The 9,243-nt window shown below is 44.1% G+C and overlaps 1 long non-coding RNA gene across 1 annotated transcript; it reads right to left on the bottom strand.

Moving 5' to 3' along the window:
• Window positions 1-225: 225 nt before the first annotated feature.
• Window positions 226-2,745, bottom strand: LOC137314063 (uncharacterized). Its single transcript, XR_010961178.1, has 2 exons — window positions 2,660-2,745; window positions 226-2,442 (listed from the first exon to the last, which is right to left on the bottom strand). It is a non-coding gene; the product is annotated as an uncharacterized lncRNA (long non-coding RNA).
• Between the last annotated feature and the right edge of the window lie 6,498 nt (window positions 2,746-9,243).

Below are 9,243 nucleotides of genomic sequence, written 5' to 3'. Positions count from 1 at the left end.
TGGGCCTTTTCCAGGTACTCCTATCTCCGCCCTCTCCCTCATTTTCAGAATGTGTTCTACCACATTCCGACAAGGGCTATTCTGTTCCTCCCAAATAGTTTCTGAAGCCCATGGAGTTGTCTCCCGTTGAGAAGATTGAAAGGTGAAAACCCCTTGGAAACCTGTGGAACTTCTCAAATTGCAAACATTAAATATGGTAACAAGGCATCCCAGTTCTTGCCATCATTGTTTACTTTTAGTATATTTATTAAAGCTTTTTCAAAACATTCCACCAACCCATCAGTCTGGGGATGATATATACAGGTTCATAGAGCCTTAATCTTTAATAAAGCACATAGGTCGCCCATTAGTTTGGATTGAAATGGAGTCTGCTGATCAGTCAGAATCTCTTTTGGAATTCCTACCCTGGAAAATACCCTTACCAATTAATTGGCAATACTTTTTGATGCCATGTTCCATAAGAGAATAGCATCTGGGTACCTAGTTGCATAATCAACTATTACTAGAATATACTGGTATCATTTGGCAGACCTTTCCAAAGGCCACAAGCTCCATAGCAATTCTTTTGAAGGATACATTGATTATGGGTAGGGGGACCAACAGAGCATGGAGATGAGGTTTAGGTCCTGCCAATTGACGTTCTGGAGAGGAATTACAATACAATTGAACTCTTATAAATCCCTGACCAAAAAAAAAAAACAGAAGATTTTCTCCTGGGTTTTTCTACCAAACAAGTGTTTATGGGCCATTGAAAGGGTGTTGGAACCAATAGTTGTTCTACCTCTATCCTGTGCTCACTGTACAACAAATCATTCTCAATTATATAGTAAGGTGCAGCCCTTTTTAATTTACTTTCTACCGAGTGTCCATTAACCAATACCACTTTGGATTTCACGTTCTGAAAAGCCAAGTCATTAGCCTGTTCCTGTTTGAAATCTGTCATACTCATGTGAAACTCCTCTAGGGAGTCTTCCCTTCTCCTAAGAATGTCCTCTTGGGAATCTTCTCCCTCTGTGTCTGACAGAGGTGCTCTACTAATGGATGGGGTCTTGAGTTGATCTCCTACTAAAATAGTAGGGGCCTGTTATCTAGCTCCTCAAGCCTTATCCCGCCTCCACTCTCCTTTAGATTTTCATTTCTTCCCAATCCTCAAATATGTTGGGGTCCTCAAAGGAAAAATTGAGTGAACTCCTCATTAGTGTCTGTGTCCGACAGGGGCATGTCCTGCACCTTGTTTTTAACGTAGGCTTCAAATGCCAAACAATCCCTTCCCAGGATCACTGATTGAGGGGCCTGGGACTACCCCTGCAGTAATCGCCTGACTTTTGCAGTCATACTCTAAATTCACCATAGTAGTGGGATAATACCGCACATCCCCTTGAACACAACATACCCCTATTTTGGACTCATGAAGTAACTGGGAAAGTCGCACCAGATTGGCAGCTACCAACGTCAATGCTACCAGAATCAGTCAGCGCAATGAACCCTTTATAGTTTATCTTTATGGCCTTTAAAAAACAATGGGTGGTCTCCACGTGGCTCACAGTTTGCACTAGGTCAATCAAATAATCCTCCCCAGGGACTGGGTTCTGGTTTCCCAGACTACAGTCGATAGATTCCCCAATGTTAGGACAGTGATTTGCATTGTGCCCTAACCCTTCACAACGATAACACCGTAACATTTTTAATTTTGTTATCAAAGAGGTTACCATGTCCCTTCATAGCTTTTTGCTGCACCTCCACGCACCCCCTCCCCCCATACAGTTTTACAGGGATTCCCACAATTCTTCAGGCTAGGAAGGCACCACAGGGTCCTGGACAGGATGTCTCCTCAATCACGAGCCAGTTCTTCCGCCGCCAGATGCTACTCTACTACAGCCACCAACTCCTGGCCGTCCGCCAGTTCGCCTTGTCCGATTCATCTCCTGGCGTTAAGAGGTAGAGAGGGGATGAACCAGTCCATGACAATCAGCTCCATGATCTTCGCCAGGTTATTTGTCTCAGGCTGTAGCTATCGCCAAGCCAGATGTATCTTCTCGTACTTTTGTGATCTTGGAGGTTTCCCCATCTCATAGGCCCAGGTTTGAATCCATTGAGCTCTCACCATGGGGGTTATTCCAATACAAGTCAGGATTTCCTCCTTCGGCATCTGGTAATCAACTGCATCCATCAGTTCCAAGTCAAAGTATGCCTTTTGGGCATCTCCTACCAAAAGAGGAGCCACAATCCCTGCCATTTGTTCTTTTGGCCACTTTTCTCACTCTGCACATCGTTCGAAGGCCAGAAGGTACACCTCCACATTGTCATCTTTTGTAATACCAAGTTGGGCCAGATAGGCTGTGGGTCTGTCACCATGGATCCTCCCATCACCAGTCTCTCCATCAAATTCTGGATCTCGGCCTCAGTTCTTTCTGCTTTCGCCATCATGATCCGATTAGTTTCCTGTTGAAATTCCAGAATCTTGTTAGTCTGCTCCTGTTGTGCCAATGGGGCCTGCATGAATGCTCTCATCATTTCCTCCACGATGGTGGCCTTTCTCAGAGTGCCAAAATCCCACTCCTGGCACCACATGTAACAAGCTGAAGCAGGCCCAGGACCCAGTGGTCAATTTGACACTCAGACTAGAGCTTAATGTTTAAAACAAGTGAGGTTTACTCACCCACAGAAGTTGATCCTTTAAGTGCGGTGAGGAACAAAACAGTAACAGGAATTGTTTTCCAGCATACACCCTCTCATTCAGCTCCTTCTTCTCCAAGCTCTTTTTGAATTGAACTATTTCCCTGCCTTTTAGCCTTCCAGGGGGAGTCCTTCCTCATTAAAGGCAATTAAAATCAATGATTTCTTAAAGCTATACTGCCTTGTCTTGGTCATTGTGACATTTTATATAGTTTCTTAAAGCTGTACCCCTATCGCGGATACAGAGCTCTCAAAAGCCAATGGCTCACATATTGTCCCTCTCTCACTCTGTTACAATAGCTATTTATTATACACAGTTATTTTCTGCTGTAGGTAGATCACATTGTGGACCATGTGCGGGCCATTGTTCTCAATTTAGATTGGAGTTATATTGTACTCTGAAGCGGAGAAAGCAAAGAGTAGAGTTAATACAGTTTTTTTAATTGTAAAGAGTTTTGATACCATGAATAGAGAAAGACTATTTTTTCTGGTTGGGGAATCAGTAACAATGAGCCATCAACTTAAAATTGTCACTAAGAAAGTGAGGAGATAGGTGGAAGAAATTTCTTTTTTTTTATTCGTTCATGGGATGTGTGCGTCGCTGGCGAGGCCAGCATTTATTGTCCATCCCTAATTGCCTTTGAGAAGGTGGTGGTGAGCCGCCTTCTTGAACCGCTGCAGTCCGTGTGGTGAAGGTTCTCCCAGATTGCTGTTAGGAAGGGAGTATCAGGATTTTGACCTAGCGACGATGAAGCATGTATATTAAAGCAAGGAATGCTTTTTTCACTGGGAACAGTTGAAGCAGAAACCATTGCATCTTAAGGGAAAGGTAGATAAATATTTGAAGCAGAAGAAGATACATGGAGAGTCTAAGGCAGTGGGATTAGTTTGGGATTGCTTTAGCAAAGAACTGGCACAGAAATGATGGGGCAAGTGGCCTCCTTCAGTGCTGCAACATTCTAGGTTCTATTAACCATTTCCAACACTTAAGTAAGTAAGGTTTGAACACTTGTCTTCTAGTCATCTGATAGCCCATTTACTTTTGACATGTGAAATTGAAATCACATCTTGTCTGATTCTTGTATTCAGATTTCTTAATGGCCTCACTCCTCCCTATTTCTGTAACCTCCTTAACCCTAACCACCGCCCCCCCCCACAAACTCTTGGTTCCTCTGACTCTGGCCTCTTGTGTCTCCCCCCACCCCCATCCCTTTACCCTATTGGCTGCTATGCCTTCAACTAACGGGCCCCATGCTCTGAAATCCTTTTCTAAAAATCCTCTGCCTCTCCAGCCCCCTCTCCTCCTTTAGGACCCTCCTTAAAACCCACCTCTTTGACTGGAGTTTTGGTCACCCCTCCTAATTTCTCCTTTGGTTCAGCATCCATTTTCTTGATTACGCTTCGGGACATTTTTCTACATTAAAAGCATTATATAAATTCAAGTTGTTCTTCTAAAATACCTGTAAGAATATAGATTATTATATTCTAATATAGAACAAAGACAGAACAGCTAATGTAGACAGAATTGATTTAAACTGTGTGCTCGCAAATTCTATCTTTTGATCACAATGACACTGATAGCATTGGAAAGGGTGAATTTCAGGACCAAAGAATTGTACTGTAAGGATAGGTACATAGAGATTATTAAATAAATAAGCTAGTTGGCATTAATTATATAATATGGAGTTAAAAGGGTTGTTAGGCTGAAACACAGGCTTTTGAAAAACAAGCTTTTCATCACAGCAGGGCGGAGTGTAAAAGAAGGAATTGCTGCAGTATAAATAAGGCAATAGGTTCCCTTTACTATAGAGATTGCAAGAAGCCATGAAATCAAAGACTTGTACAAAAAAGGCTATGGTTCAGGAAGAGCAAGGGAACAAAGCGACAGTACAATGTAACAGGATAGGGCCCCCATCATTGTCCAGCAATCTGTTCAATAGTCTAAGGGTCATAAAATACTCAATACAGGAACTAGACAAAGAAAGAAAATGGTATAAAAAGAGATGCAACGTTTCACTCAGGAGGAACTTTTTGATTACATTCAAGACCAGGTAGCGTGAACAGGCTTAGATATCAACGCTCACGATTTCTAACTAGAAATTCTCTACACGTTGTTTTAGATGTAAGGCTAAATGTGTACTATTCTGTATGAGGTTTTAAGATGAATGTTTTGAAACAATAATAAATGATGATAATTGTCAGACATATTACTGTCTCTGGCTTTACGAATCTGTTAAAAGGATAATGATGAAATTATCCCAACAATGCTTATCAGTGCTTTAAATATAGTAAAAACAAAACCCCTTGATGGTTCAGGCGTTGAAATAATCAATTTTGTCTACTAGCCCAGTATGTGGACTTGCATTTATTAGCATTTTAAAGGAGGAATCAGTCACTAAACATACTTTGACCTAATCAGTTTCTGAGTACAAGCAGTAGAACTAATAATGTCCACATTAATTGCCCATTCCTAGTTGCCCTGTGAAGGTGTGGTGGGCCTTCTTCTTGTTAGCAATTATTTGTGCAATTGAGTGGATTGCTAGGCCACTTCAGAGGGTGCTAAAGGGCAGATTTTCCTGCCCGCCCCAGGCTGCCCACTTTAGGTGCACTGCTCCTGTCTAGGCCAGGAGTGCTGGGATTGCCTGTTCTGGGCCATTTACATAACCCTTGGCACCCCCGGCACAGTCTCGCCTCCGGCAGGAACTAGTGCCAGCAGAAGGGACAGAAAGATGATGCACAGCTGTCGGCTTTTCAATCCAGCAGTTGGGTGTCAGGCCTTGGAGATCGAGACCTTCTGGCAGCCAGAATGTCCCAATTAGACCTGAAGATCCTGGCAGGGGGAAGAGGAGTTTTTTTTAAAGTAACACAGATGGCCCACCTTGAAGTCTAAGGCCTGCTCCCAGGATGCCCCGTAGACTCTAACGTCAGCAGAGGTTTGGGGCAGTCCACAGCACCGTGTTTCCTGGGCATCACTGCGCTGAGGTTCCCAGCAAGCATTGGTTCCGGAAAATGAGGTGGGAGGCCGGTTGGAAAGCCCTGGGTATCCCAGAGTCTTCTGACCTTTGCGCCCAGGGAATTGGCCATTCCCCAGGGGAAAGGGGCAAAAAAAAATCAGCTCTTAAGGGTTGAGCATATAGTGTGGCACTAGAGTCATGTGTAGGCTAGATGAGGTAGGGGTGGCAGGTTCCCTTCCCTGAAGGACATTAGTGAACAGATTGGTTCTTACAACAATGGTCATTTGTTTCTTGTACTAGCCCCAATTAATTTATTGAATTCAGTTTGACAACTTGCAAACATGTGATTTAAGATCACAATTTCTGAGTTGTTAGTCAAGTACCATAACCATTACACTACTGTACCCTTTATTACTGTGGAAAAAGTACAATAGAGAAATTTACTTTCTTTGTCAAGGCACAAAAACACTGCCTTCATCACAGTTAGTTATACTTACTTCCAAAATGCAATTACCATTGTAGTCATGCTGTGTTCATTTGTCCTGTGCAGACGAACATAGAAACATAGAAAATAGGAGTAGGAGTAGGCCATTTGGCCCTTTGAGCCTGCTCCACCATTTAATATGATCATGGCTGATCCTCTATTTCAATGCCATATTCCAGCTCTCTCCCCATACCGTTTGATGCCTTTTGTGTCTAGAAATCTATCTAGCTCCTTCTTAAATATATTCAGTGATTGGCCTCCACAGCCTTCTGTGGTAGAAAATTCCACAGGTTCACCACCCTCTGAGTGAAGAAATTTCTCCTCATCTCAGTCCTAAATGTCCTACCCCGTATCCTGAGACTGTGACCTCTTGTTCTGGACCCCCCCAGCCAGGGGAAACATCCTCCCTGCATCAGGTCTGTCTAGCCCTGTCAGAATTTAATATGTTTCAATGAGATCCCCTCTCATTCTTCTAAACTCGAGTGAATACAGGCCGAGTCGACCCAATCTCTCCTCATACGACAGTCCTGCCATCCCAGGAATCAGTCTGGTGAACCTTCGCTGCACTCCCTCTATGGCAAGTACATCCTTTCTTAGGTAAGGAGACTAAAAACGCACACAATACTCCAGGTGTGGTCTCACCAAGGCCCTGTATAACTGCAGCAGGACATCCTTGCTCCTGTACTCATCCTCTTGCAATGAAGGCCAACATACCATTTGCCTTCCTAACTGCTTGCTGCACCTGCATGTTTGCTGTCAGTGACTGGTGTACAAGGTCACCCAGGTCCCTTTGTACATCAACATTTCCCAATCTATCATCATTTAAATAATACTCTGCCTTTCTGTTTCTCCTTCTGAATGGATAACTTCACATTTATCCACACTATACTGAATCTGCCATGTATTTGCCCACTCACTCAACTTGTCTAAATCGTCTTGAAGCCACTTGGCATCCTCCTCACAACTCACCATCCCACCTAGTTTTGTGTCGTCAGCAAACTTGAAAATATTACATTTGGTTCCCTTATCCAAATCATTGATATATATTGTGAATAGCTGGGGCCCAAGCACTGATCCCTGCGGTACCCCACTAGTCACTGCCTGCCACCCCGAAAAAGACCCATTTATTCCTCCTCTCTGTTTCCTGTCTGTTAACCAATTTTCAATCCAAGCCAGATTATTACTACCAATCCCATGTGCTTTAATTTTGCATACTAACCTCTTATGTGGGACTTTATCAAAGGCCTTCTGAAAATCCAAATACACCACATCCACTGGTTCTCCCTTATCTATTCTACGAGTTACATCCTCAAAAAACTCCAGTAGGTTTGTCAAACATGATTTCCCTTTCATAAATCTATGTTGACTTTGTTTAATCCTGTTGATATTTTCTAAGTGTCCTGTTATCACATCCTTTATAATAGACTCTAGCATTTTCCCTACTACTGATGTTAGGCTAACCGGTCTGTAGTTCCCTTTTTTCTCTCTCCCTCCTTTTTTAAATAGTGGGGTTAGATTTGCCACCCTCCAATCTGCAGGAACTGTTCCATAATCTATAGAATTTTAGAAGATGACAACTAATGTATCCACTATTTCCATGGCTACCTCTTTTGGTACTCTGGGATGCAGATTATCAGGCCCTGGGGATTTAAAGGCTTTCAGTCCCTTAATTTCTCCAGCACTATCTTTTTACTAATACTAATTTCCTTTAATTCCTCCTTCTCACTAGTCCCTTGGTTCACTAGAATTTCTGGGAAGTTATTTGTTAATTTCTTTTGTTAGCCATGGTTGGGCCACTTTTCCTTTTGTGTTTTTGCGCCAGAAAAGAATGTATAATTGTTGCAATTTATGCATTCATTCCTTAAATGTTAGCTATTGCCTATCCACCGTCATGCCTTTTAATGAAGTTTCCCAATCTGTCATAGCCAATTCACTCCTCATACCTTCATAGTTTCCTTTGTTTCGATTTAGGACCATAGTTTTGGATTGGACTACTTCACTTTCCATCTTAATGAAGAATTCTATCATGTTATGATCACTCGTCCCTAAAAGACCCCACACAACAAGATTATTAATTAACACCTTCTCATTTTGAGTCCGAGAGCGGGAGGAGAGTCCGAGAGGTGAGCGCAGCGTAAAAGGAGAGTCCGAGAGTGGGAGGAGAGTCCGAGAGGTGACCGCAGTGTTAAAGGAGAGTCTGAGAGCGGGAGGAGAGTCTGAGAGGTGAGCACGGTGTAAAAGGAGAGTCCGAGAGCGAGAGGAAAGTCCGAGAGTGGGAGGAGAGTCCGAGAGGTGAGCGCAGTGTAAAAGGAGAGTCTGAGAGTGGGAGGAGAGTCTGAGAGGTGAGCACAGTGTTAAAAGAGAGTCCGAGAGCGAGAGGAGAGTCCGAGAGGTGAGCGCAGTGTAAAAGGAGAGTCCGAGAGTGGGAGGAGAGTCCGAGAGGTGACCGCAGTGTAAAAGGAGAGTCTGATAGCGGGAGGAGAGTCCGAGAGGTGACCGCAGTGTAAAAGGAGAGTCCGAGAGCGAGAGGAAAGTCCGAGAGTGGGAGGAGAGTCCGAGAGGTGAGCGCAGTGTAAAAGGAGAGTCTGAGAGCGGGAGGAGAGTCCGAGAGGTGAGCGCAGTGTAAAAGGAGAGTCCGAGAGCGAGAGGAGAGTCCGAGAGCGGGAAGAGAGTCTGAGAGGTGAACGCTGTGTAAGTCTAAGGCAAGCCATGGCAGCAGAGCTCGCACCCGTGATATGCTCCTCCTGCACTATGTGGGAAGTCATGGACACTACAGGTGTCCCTGGCGACCATGTGTGCAGGAAATGTGTCCAGCTGCAGCTACTGGCTAACCGCATTTCAGAGCTGAAGCTGCGGGTGGATTCACTGTGGAGCATCCACGATACTGAGATTATCGTGGATAGCACATTCAGTGAGGAGGTCACACTGCAGGTAAGGATTACGCAGGCAGAAAGGAAATGGGTGACCGCCAGGCAGAGTAAAAGGACTAGGCAGGTAGAGCAGGAGTCCCCTGGGGCCATCTCCCTCTCAAACCGATATACCGCTTTGGATACTGTTGGGGGAGATGGCTTATCAGGCGAAAGCAGCAAAAGCCAAGTTCATGGCTCCACGGGTGGCTCTACTGCACAG

The sequence above is a fragment of the Heptranchias perlo genome, chromosome 3 (assembly GCF_035084215.1).
Source record: "Heptranchias perlo isolate sHepPer1 chromosome 3, sHepPer1.hap1, whole genome shotgun sequence".
Lineage (NCBI taxonomy): Eukaryota > Metazoa > Chordata > Chondrichthyes > Hexanchiformes > Hexanchidae > Heptranchias > Heptranchias perlo.
The sequence above is the reverse complement of the archived record's forward strand: the minus strand, read 5'-3'. Positions and strand labels throughout refer to the sequence as shown.